The sequence below is a fragment of the Vicugna pacos genome, chromosome 33, assembly GCF_048564905.1.
Source record: "Vicugna pacos chromosome 33, VicPac4, whole genome shotgun sequence".
NCBI lineage: Eukaryota > Metazoa > Chordata > Mammalia > Artiodactyla > Camelidae > Vicugna > Vicugna pacos.
The window spans coordinates 10,487,947-10,497,856 of NC_133019.1; the positions used below are offsets into that span (position 1 = coordinate 10,487,947).

General features: G+C 49.8%; 1 long non-coding RNA gene across 1 annotated transcript; it reads left to right on the forward strand.

The window, feature by feature from the left end:
• The first annotated feature begins 502 nt into the window (after positions 1 to 502).
• On the forward strand, positions 503 to 8,735 carry LOC140691116 (uncharacterized). Its single transcript, XR_012066592.1, has 4 exons — positions 503 to 839; positions 1,475 to 1,795; positions 2,801 to 2,929; positions 8,654 to 8,735. It is a non-coding gene; the product is annotated as an uncharacterized lncRNA (long non-coding RNA).
• Positions 8,736 to 9,910: the final 1,175 nt, after the last annotated feature.

The window sequence follows — 9,910 nt, forward strand, 5'->3', positions numbered from 1 at the left end:
GTGATGATAAAGCCACTCTGAGAGCCAAGACGTTTCTTGGGTTAGTTAACAGCTGCCAATAAATTCTGCACAAGTACATTAGGTGGGTGTCTGGTCAAAGCTGATGTGTAGGTGGTGGAAGAAACAGTCAAATTGACGTGAGTTAAGAACTGAGGGTTATTTTGAATTCTTTCTTTCATTTTTAATTTGAGCTTCCTCCTTTTTCTTGGGGGAAAAAAAAGTTGTTTTTCCATGGGCAGGCCAGGAAAGTGAAAAGAGGAGAGCTGGTGGAGGAGGACAGACGTAGGAATGAGCCTCAGTTCATTCCTGCCCCGGTCATTTCCCTGAAATCCTGCCTAAAGTTGGGGCATGGTCGAGATGACCTTCTGGCATCCTTTCCTGGGGCTGGAGGAATCCTGGCTGGAGGGTTCTAAGAGGCAAGAATGATGCCTATGAGGTTTAAGGGGAGACTTGTAGTCATGGTAACCATGCAATTCCAAGTTTCCCCATGTGAGTAGGTGGTCCCAGTTTATAAGAATCAAAATCTGAGATTCAGGGGACAACTCAGATCCGGGCATCAGAATGTCCCTAGAAAAGCCAACATGGCAACTCATGTTCATAGTGGGAGGGTAGCTCCCTTTGCCAAATCCCCCGTGACGCTCCTTTGGGAAGGAAGGGCCCTCAGGGAGAAGGAGCTACTTAGAGACTCAAGGATGCCAAGAGTGGGAGAGCCATGAGGATGGAGAGGAGAAGGGAGAAACATCCAGTCAGAGTGGACCTGATGAACATTTCCACACACGTCAAGGGTGGACAACACCATGATGGCAGAGAACAAAAATCTAATTAACAATCAGACCTATGTAAGCAGGGTTTGACTGTCTTGGAGGGCAGAATAACCTTATAAAATACTCTCTCAGAATTCCTAAGAATCAGATCCCTTTCTATTCGGGTCACAAGCCCATTGGCTGACCCTTATTCCCACTATTCCAACCCGGGCTCCCATGCAACCACCCCGCACACGTCTGCCTCTCTCTCCAAATTGAGCGATGGTCCCCGAGATGTGCCCGGCCTGGGCTCAGCCACTTGGGTACCCAGCAGAACTGCCACCATCTCACTTGGCTCGGAGCAAAGCACTGAACTCCTTCAGAAGGCAGGGAAGGCAGATTTTAACTCAGTGTTTTAAGATTCCCGGGAGCAGAGACAAGCTAATGTTTGCATAAATGCCCTCCCACTGAACCTCCTCCCTGTCCATCTGTCCCCTGGCTCTCCCACAGCCAGGCCCGCCTTTGTGGGTAAATAGGGAGTCCCTGGAGAGGCCGGAAGCCCTCCTCCTTCTGGCCAGCAGCCTCCCAGCTCCGCTCTGACAGCCCAGCCTGGCCTCCGCCTCCCCCTCCCCACTCTTCCACCCCGTTTCTCATTCCCTTTATCTCCTTCCTCTCCCTTCCCATTTCTGGCCCTGGCTTAGCCCTCTATAATGACTTAATCTTGCCGACAGGGTGACAAGCGGATGAATCGAACTCCGAGGCTTTTTTTCTCCACTCCAGATTCATTTGAAGATTTCTCCCAGATGCGGCACTAAAACCCTAGATTCAATTTCCCTTTGACATAATAACCGAATTAGTCTCATATTGTCATACATAAATTACTAGCCAGTCAGGGTGCCACCAGAGGGAGAGAGAGCTGGAGAGAAAGCAAGGCGCGAGCATCCAAAGGGGTGTGACTGTGACAAGCGGGGACCTGAATAACAATGGGAGACCACAAGGGTAACCGCTAATCATATCTGACAAACGAGGAGCATTCCCAGGCTGCAGCAAAGGTAAAGATTATTTACCTCCCTCCTCGTGCCCCTGGCCATTAAAATGTCACCGTAGGGAGCCTTGCGCCTTACAAGAGACACACAGATCTAAATTTCTTCGCCATTAAGTAATGCTCTGTTTGCAAAGGCTGCTTTCAAAGAGGAGAATGTAATTTGGTGGAACGCCACTGAAGCCTCCAGGCCAGGAGACAGAGCTAAGCCGGGCAGAGGACCTGTCTGAGGCCCAGTTTGGGGCACAGATGCCCGCCCTGGGCCCAGGGAACTCAGCCTGGCTGATTCTGAGCACCGAGGCGGCATCCCAGCCTTCTCCACCTAAGCCCTGGGGCCAGGAGTGGGGCCAGATCCGAGCCAGCTGGAATGAGGCTTCCTCACCTGCCCACCAGCCCTCCGCCCAGGCCAGAGCCCTGGGGGCTCTCTTTAAGCCTTCCCCTCCATTTCCCCTAGCCCATATGTTAGTTCTGGTCAATTCTCCTAAAAGCCCTGGCCTCCGGCCTCGCTTCTGCATCCCATGTCTTGCTGAGATCATTACCATAGCCTCCTGACCAGTTTTCCCACCTTCTGTCCTACTTAACCACCCATCTGATGCCAATGCTTCCCTAAATTGAAACTTTAAACAGTACTGTTCAAACCTCTTAGCAGGTAAGAGGAGCATGGTCTGACCATCACCTACTGCTCCAAGTGTACCCCTTGGCCCAGCCCCTCCCCACGTACTGTTTGGCCAGCAAGCGCTGGGAATTTCCTGAGCTATTCCTTCAGCCCGGAATACCCTTCTCCTTCTTCATTTTTCCCTTAAGCATCGTCTCCATATAAAGCATTCCCTGGCCTCCCTACACCCAGTCCCACTCATCACTGCTGCTGCCAGTCCCCATTGAACCCCAGCTTTCTTCTGGCATGGCACCCAAAACTGTTATTGCTCTTGATGGTTTGCTTCCCCGTCTCTCTTGGGAGATGTCAAGTTCTTTGAAGGCTAAGATTGGATCTTATCCATTGTCTTGTCCCCCCCAGTATAGAGTAGGAATTCGAGACCTGTGAAAGCAAACATCCAGGAAGGGCATGAAGCAAGCCAGGGGCTCGCGTAGACGCTGCACATCCCTGCGTGGTGGGGTCTGCTTGGTGCCCATTTCATCTGTGCAGGTAAATTTAAGTTCTTATTGTTTGCCTATCACGGGCCCAGCGTGGGCTTGGAGCTTGGTGACATAGGACATTTCAGTTTCCCCAGTGGCCAGCACAGAGCTTGGCCTGTGTAAGCATTTAGTGAATGTGTAAGTGATTGTCCACTGTGGATTCTGTCCTCGGAAGGTGCCCACTTCAGAGGATATGAAGGAAACATTATGGAACAATGAAGGACCAGATATGATCCAGTATCTCACTGGACTGCAGGCTCCTAGAGGCAAGTACTGTGTTCGCTCCTGCATCTCTGCCCGAGGCGCACACTCCCCACACTAGTGCCTGGAGTAGCCCCTGCCCAGTCAAAGCTGTGAGCTGCAGGGGTGAACGTGGATTTCTTCTGCAGTTAGTCCTCAGATGTGACCCGAGGTACAAGCAGTGAACTGTCAGTCTGCCTTCAACTTTTATTAACATCACCACATGCTCTGTTTCGATCTTGTGTTGGGTAACTACCTTGCTTTTATATTTTTACTGAATCTGTAGTCCTGCAGAATCCCAAAGACTTAAGTGGATTTAAAGCCAATTTATTAAATGGCTGGGCTCGGTGGGAGTGAAATGAGGAAATGGCCTTTTTTTCCTCTCACTACTGCCATTCAAACCTGCTCTCAGATACCCCTGTCTTCCCCCATAAACCCCACCCCACAGGAGGCAAATATAATTGTATATATTGAAGGTGTGCCACAGGAAGATTTGATAAACGTATACACTGTAGAATTACCAAGATCAGGATAATTCCCACATTCATCAGCTCACATAGTTAACAGCGTTAACTCTGTGGGTGTGGGCGTGTGGTGTGTGTGGTGATACATGAGATCTACTTTCAGCAACTTTCAAGTATACAATACTGTATTATTACCTGTAGTCACCATCCTCAGAACTTAATTCTCCCTTATGACTAAAAATTTGTACCCTTTGACCTACACCACTCCATTTCCCCCTCCCCTCCAGCCCTTGACAACCACCATTCTATGCTCGTTTCTATGAAATTTTTTTTTAAGATTCCATGTATAAGTGATACCATATAATATTTGCCTTTCTCTGCCTGGCTAATTTCACTCATCTACATTATCACAAATGGCAAGATTTCCTTGTTTCTCATGACTGAGTAATATTCCATTGTCTATACACATTTTCTATATCCATTCATCCATTGAAAAACATTTAGCTTGTTTCTTTATCATAGCGATTGTGAACAGTGCTGTAATGAACCTGGGTGCGCAGACACTTCTTCAAGATATTGAATTCAATTCCTTTGGATATATACTCATTAAACTAAAGAGCTCTTGCATAGCCAAAGAGACAATCAATGAATTGAAAAGGCAACCTATTAGAATGAGAGAAAATGTTCATAAATTGTGTATTCAATAAGAGGTTAATATACAAAAATATATAATGAACTCATAAAACAGCAAAAAGTGAAGAATCCAAATAAAAAGTGGGCAAAAGGCCTAACAAGATTTTTTTCCCAAGAAGGCATACAAATGGCGTATAGATATAGGAAAAGATTCTCAATATCACTAGTCATCAGGGAAACACAAAGCAAAAACACAACGAGATATGACCTCACACCTGTTAGGATGGTTATTGTAAAAAAGACAAGAAATAACAAATGTTGGTGAGGATATGGAGAGAAGGCAACACGTATGTACTGTGGGTGGGAGTGTGAACTGGTGCAGTTACTACAGAAAACATTATAAAGTTTCCCCTGACCTCAAAATTAAAAGCTGAACTACCCTATGATGCTACAACTTTTCAATCACTCTTCAGGATGAACGGTGTTTATTTTCATTTATTAAAAAGTCCAGTTCAATTTAATCAAAACTTCAATCTCTCACCCAACTGAAAGCCCCTCCTGATTCCTCCAGCCCCAGCCTGTCCCAGGCTTAAGACCCCACAGTGGGGAAGGAAACCAGCTTGCTGCCTCGTCTTCCTCCTGGACTTGCTTTTCCTTCTCCCTCTCTCTGTGCTGCCTCCAGCTCCTCCAAGGTCAGAGCAGGGAGATTACATTTGCACTTGGCTTAAGCTGTTAGTGGTTCTCTTTGGCTGTTGAATGACCTGATAGATGTCCCAGTGCACGATTTCTCTGTGGGGAGGGGGATATTGTGGGTTCTTTGAGACATACTCCGAGAAGCCTGCACCAGGTAGTTCCCTGACAGGGGCAATGGGCTCCCCACTGACCTCTCATGGCTGCCCCTCTTCTCCACCTCCAGGGGTCACACAACTACCTCCTTGCTCTCCTCTTCTGGCCAGTTCTCATTGCTCCCCGTTTCAAGACAGCTCAAGCCGGGCTGACCTCTAATGATCCATCTGGCTCTCAGAAGAGAATCTGGCATCTCCACACTCTGTCCATGCACGCAGCTCCCAGAGCTTTCTGAGCTCCAGTCCAGAAGAATTAGAGACAGGTCTCTGAGTGTCTGTGGCTTATGCACCCAGCAACAGGGTGTCTGTCTTCCCACTTGTAGATAACATCCTTTTCCAACATGTGACCTTCTTGAAGCTCCCTTCCCTTGACTTGGAGCAGACAGAGGAAGGGAAACTCAGAGTACCCCCCAGAAAAGATGCTCAGACTCAGGACTTCTATCTGGACGGGGGGTGGCTGGTGGAGTCAAGGCCACAGAGCTAGTGTCCTCTCTCAGACCGTCTAAGGCTATGTCTGGCAAAAGGTCTATTGCGCAAGGTCCTGCCAGGAAACAGATGGTACACTCAAAGGCTGAAGAGACTATAAATGTATGGATAGGATTCAGGAAACCATAAGGGATGAGGAAACATCTTGAGTCTAAAGGACAAAAGGAGGGAGATGTTTCTGGAACCGTGGGAGATCTAGAACTGCTGGACAGGTGCCTTTAGTACAGGGATTCAGCCACCCTCAAACCATGACTCAGCAGAGACGGAACCAGGAGAATAAATACCCTGATCTTTCTCTTCTTGCCCTGGAACCTCCTGCAAGTGCCTCCCGTTGGCTGAAGGCCCAAGGGCAAGGGAAGCCAGGTCATACCATCTGTAGAGGTCAACTTGGTGGGACCAGGGTGGAGAAGATTGGCACCGGAGGGGCATATTGGGCAATATCCGGTACACACCCTCTTCTTCACAATATGCAGGAATTTGTCACCCACTTCCTCAGCTCAGAACCTCCATGAAACAATAGTGAGAGTCCATTTGTCAACTAATAACCCATTGCACACTTGTCTTTCTCTGCTCCTCTCCACTACCCCTGACGGCAACTGCATCCCTGTGTAGACTGCAAAGCAGGAGCGGGAGGTCTGGGAGTGGAGACGGCAAACTCTCATCTTCTGTAAAGAGTGGCTTCATCCTAAACTGTGCCAACACCAAGGTGGCCTACGTGCAGATATGAGCTGAAAGCCGCACAAGCCCCGTGCAGGAAGACTTGGAGTTTTTTAGGATCTGCCATTTTAGATGCTCTAAGCCGCAGCACTGCCATTAGTAGCACACTTAACTGAGAGCTGGCGAAAGCTCGCTGTCTGAGGAGCCCTCTAAGAGGCAGAGGCCAGAGGTGGAAAGGAAACAATCGGGCCAGGGATGCCCAAGGTGGGGAAGCATTTCAGCTTGATTTAGGGGCACAGGGATGAGGCCCCTGGTGTCCTCTCCTTCATCTGCTTCCCTGAGGCAGCCCAGGTGGCACGGCCCCATGAGCCTGGCAATGGGTCGGTGCCGGCAACCAGGCTTCGTGGAAGAGCAGGCTTCTCCCGAAAGTGGGAACTGACTTTGAAAGACTCATTCATCAATGTCAGGGCTCCTGCAGGGAGGACACGGCCCAGCGTCGCTCGGGCTGGGAGGAGTGTACCCACCGACACAGCAACTTCTTGTCATACAAACAACTGTGGATCAGACAGTATCAAGGTTCATCCTTTCCTCTCCCACAGTAGCACAGGGTGGGGTTGGGGGCTTGTGAGGATGGAGGGCACGCGAAGGGGGAGGGACGCTGCATCTCAGCTCCCTGGGGGAGGAGTCTGTGGGCCTGCTGGGGTCCCCGTCTTGCCTGGGACGGCTGGAAACGGTAGCACAAGTCACTGCCGGCTGCCGTGTGGGAAATCCAGGGCCACGGAGCACCTGCCTAAGCTCGATGCCGATTAAGAGCGCAGACTTTTCCATCAGACAGACCTCCATTCAAATCCTGGCTCTGCTGCCCCCTTGCCTTGTGACCTGGGGCAAACTGAAGCTTGATTTCCTGACCTGAAAAACGGGCACGACAAATCTCCCAGGGCTGGGCCAAGAATTAAACGAGCTAATATATGTCAGCCGCCTACTGCAGTGCCCGGCACACGGTTTGCAATCAGTAGATGGCAGCTGTTACTGTTATGGCTGGCATGTTCCCGTTATACTTGTTTGGCCAAATCCCACATGGTAGCAAGTCTTGATCATTATATTTATCCAAAAACTATTTACTCAGCCCCTCCCATGTGGTACTGGAGAAAAAGAGGCCTCAAGGAGCTCAAAGCCCAGTGCAAGAGACAGAGGATGGAGCTAACAGCTGTGATACAGGGTGGAGACTCTGGCTGCACAGAGCCCAACAGCCTGGCCCGGGCTGGGCTGGTCAGGGAGGTCTCCTTAGAGGAGGTGGCGCTCAGGCTGAATCCTGCTGCGTAAGTGGGGCTTCGCCAGGCAGTCAGAGTGGAGGAACTATTCTAGGCAGAAGTGATAGCCAGCCCTGACAAAGGTGACAAGAGAGCGTGGCAGCTGTGGGATGATCAGGGGTCAGTGACGGGAGCAGAGGTGGGAGCCGTACCAGAGAGGAAATCGATGCCCTGGATGGAGGCATCTGGACTGCATCCTGGGGGGCAGGGTGATCCACCAAAGATAGCCAGGAGTTTATGTCATCAAATAGTCCTCCTGGACTTTATCAAGACTTTGATCGAGGTGACTGAAGCTGTGACCTTGGAGGCTGCACAGGGAGAACCCAGACCTGGCCTTGCTCTACCCCTTGCTGCCTGATGTCAGGTGCTGCATGGGAGTAGCCCCCTAGGGGGCCCCAGACCGCCACCTCCATGCGACTGCCACCTGCCTCATCCTCTAAGCTGCCCCTGGCTGGCAGATGCCTAGCTCACTGAAGGGCCCTGGGAAGCCCACCTTGCTTCCGCTGCTTGTGGGAGCAGGAGGCCAAGCTGAGGCTATGTCTTGGTCCAGGCTGCCAGGGACCAGTGGACCCCCAACAAAGGAGTTCCCAGGGCTTCCAGACAGCCCCTCTCTGCTCAGGGTACCCGACTTGCCCAGGCCCCTGTGACTCTGATCCTTGTCATTCTTGGAGGCAACAGCTGAATCTACAATCCAATTATATGTAAAAGAAGGGAGGAGGTATGGAGGCTCCTTTCCCTCTGAACTTCCAGCTGCTGCTTTTAAGTGACAGGTCAGCTGTGTGCCGTCACTGCTGCTGCAGGGACATGGGGAGCAGAGGTGGGGCTGGGGTGATGGAGGGGGAGGTCTGAAAACTGGATGTCCTGAAAGGCTTAGAAGTTCCAGGCGGCTTCTGTGAGTGACAAGGGCTGCCAGCCAGCCAGGAAAGTAAAAGACTTTAATTGAATGGGAGGGGCAGGCATGGGGATTTGGGACTAAACTTTTAATCCAAACTCTGGCTGATCTCAAAAAAGTCATTTAACCTTTGTAAGCCTTAGTTTCCTCACCCTTATTATGGGCACGACTGAATTGTGATATCAAATGTCTATGTTTCTCAAACAGGGAACTCCGACCCTGGGCCTAGACGGTGATGTGGTGGGAAGTACGTATCTTCCTGAAGAATAAATATTACCCAAAGATTTCAGAGAAAAGGATTCTATTAAACAGATAAAGATATTCTGGAGAGGCAAATGCCATTTTAATGAATTATAAAGGTCAAAGGGGAAACATCAAAGCAATATTTGCAATGCTATAAACTCTTTGGCTATAGCCCCAGATCCCTGTGTCCTGCTTCCTGCCTCCCTATTGTTGGGAGTGTATTAGCAGAACCACCAAGAGTGCAGGGCAAGGAAACTCTCTCTCCATGACCAGAGACACAGGGCAAGGGTGGCTGTGAATCTATCGCTGAAATGGACCATTCTAGGCTTATCTTCTTTGGAGCACACTTTGACCATGAACTTAACTTCTGATTGTAACCACATCCATTTGGTCCATCTGTCTATCTTTGATAGAGTCCTAGAAAACCGGTGGCATCCAAGGACACTTTCCACCAGGGAGTGTCCTGGAGATAATTCTGAGGAGGCCTGGAACAAGACACAGCACAGGCTGGAGGAGGCAGGATGAGATGGGCAGCTGCTCCTACAGGGGACAGACCTGCAGAACAGTGGGGCTGGGAGATGTGGACTCTGAGGCCCCAGGAGAAAGGGCTGGGGAACAATACACTGCGAATCCCACAGGGAGGGCTCCAGACCAGGGACACCCGCAGGCCAGGACGAGAGCAGGAGCTGCACGTATAGGAACAATGGCCCATCACTAGACATGAAAGTAACCTCTCTAAGTCCCTGCCACTGATTTTTCCCTGACACTTCACTGCAGACCCAGTTTCACAGTCAGTCGTCTGTGGTCTACTGACCAAGTTCCACCAGGTTTCCGAATGATCTGCCCCGGCGCAGCCTTATGATCATTCTCCCTCCTCCAGCTTAGTACTGCTCACCCGAGGGGACATAGCACTATGCCTGCTGGAAGCACAGCAGCCCAGGGATGCCCAGTTTTTTCAGTGCGGCCTCTGCCTTGAAGTACAGACTGTATGCAGTTTTAATGAATAACTGTGGTGAAGTATATTTAAAAGTATAGATTTTTAGCAGCAATACAGACGTTGAAGAGATGGGGAAAGCCAACACCCCATTTAATTAATTTTAGTCCTTCTGAAGTGCACAGTTATCGGCCTGGTGCTTGTCATCGATCATTTTTGATTAAGTGGCTGAGAATATCGGTTTTTAACGCCTGAAACTCTTAAAAGAACAGTAGAATGTGTTCATT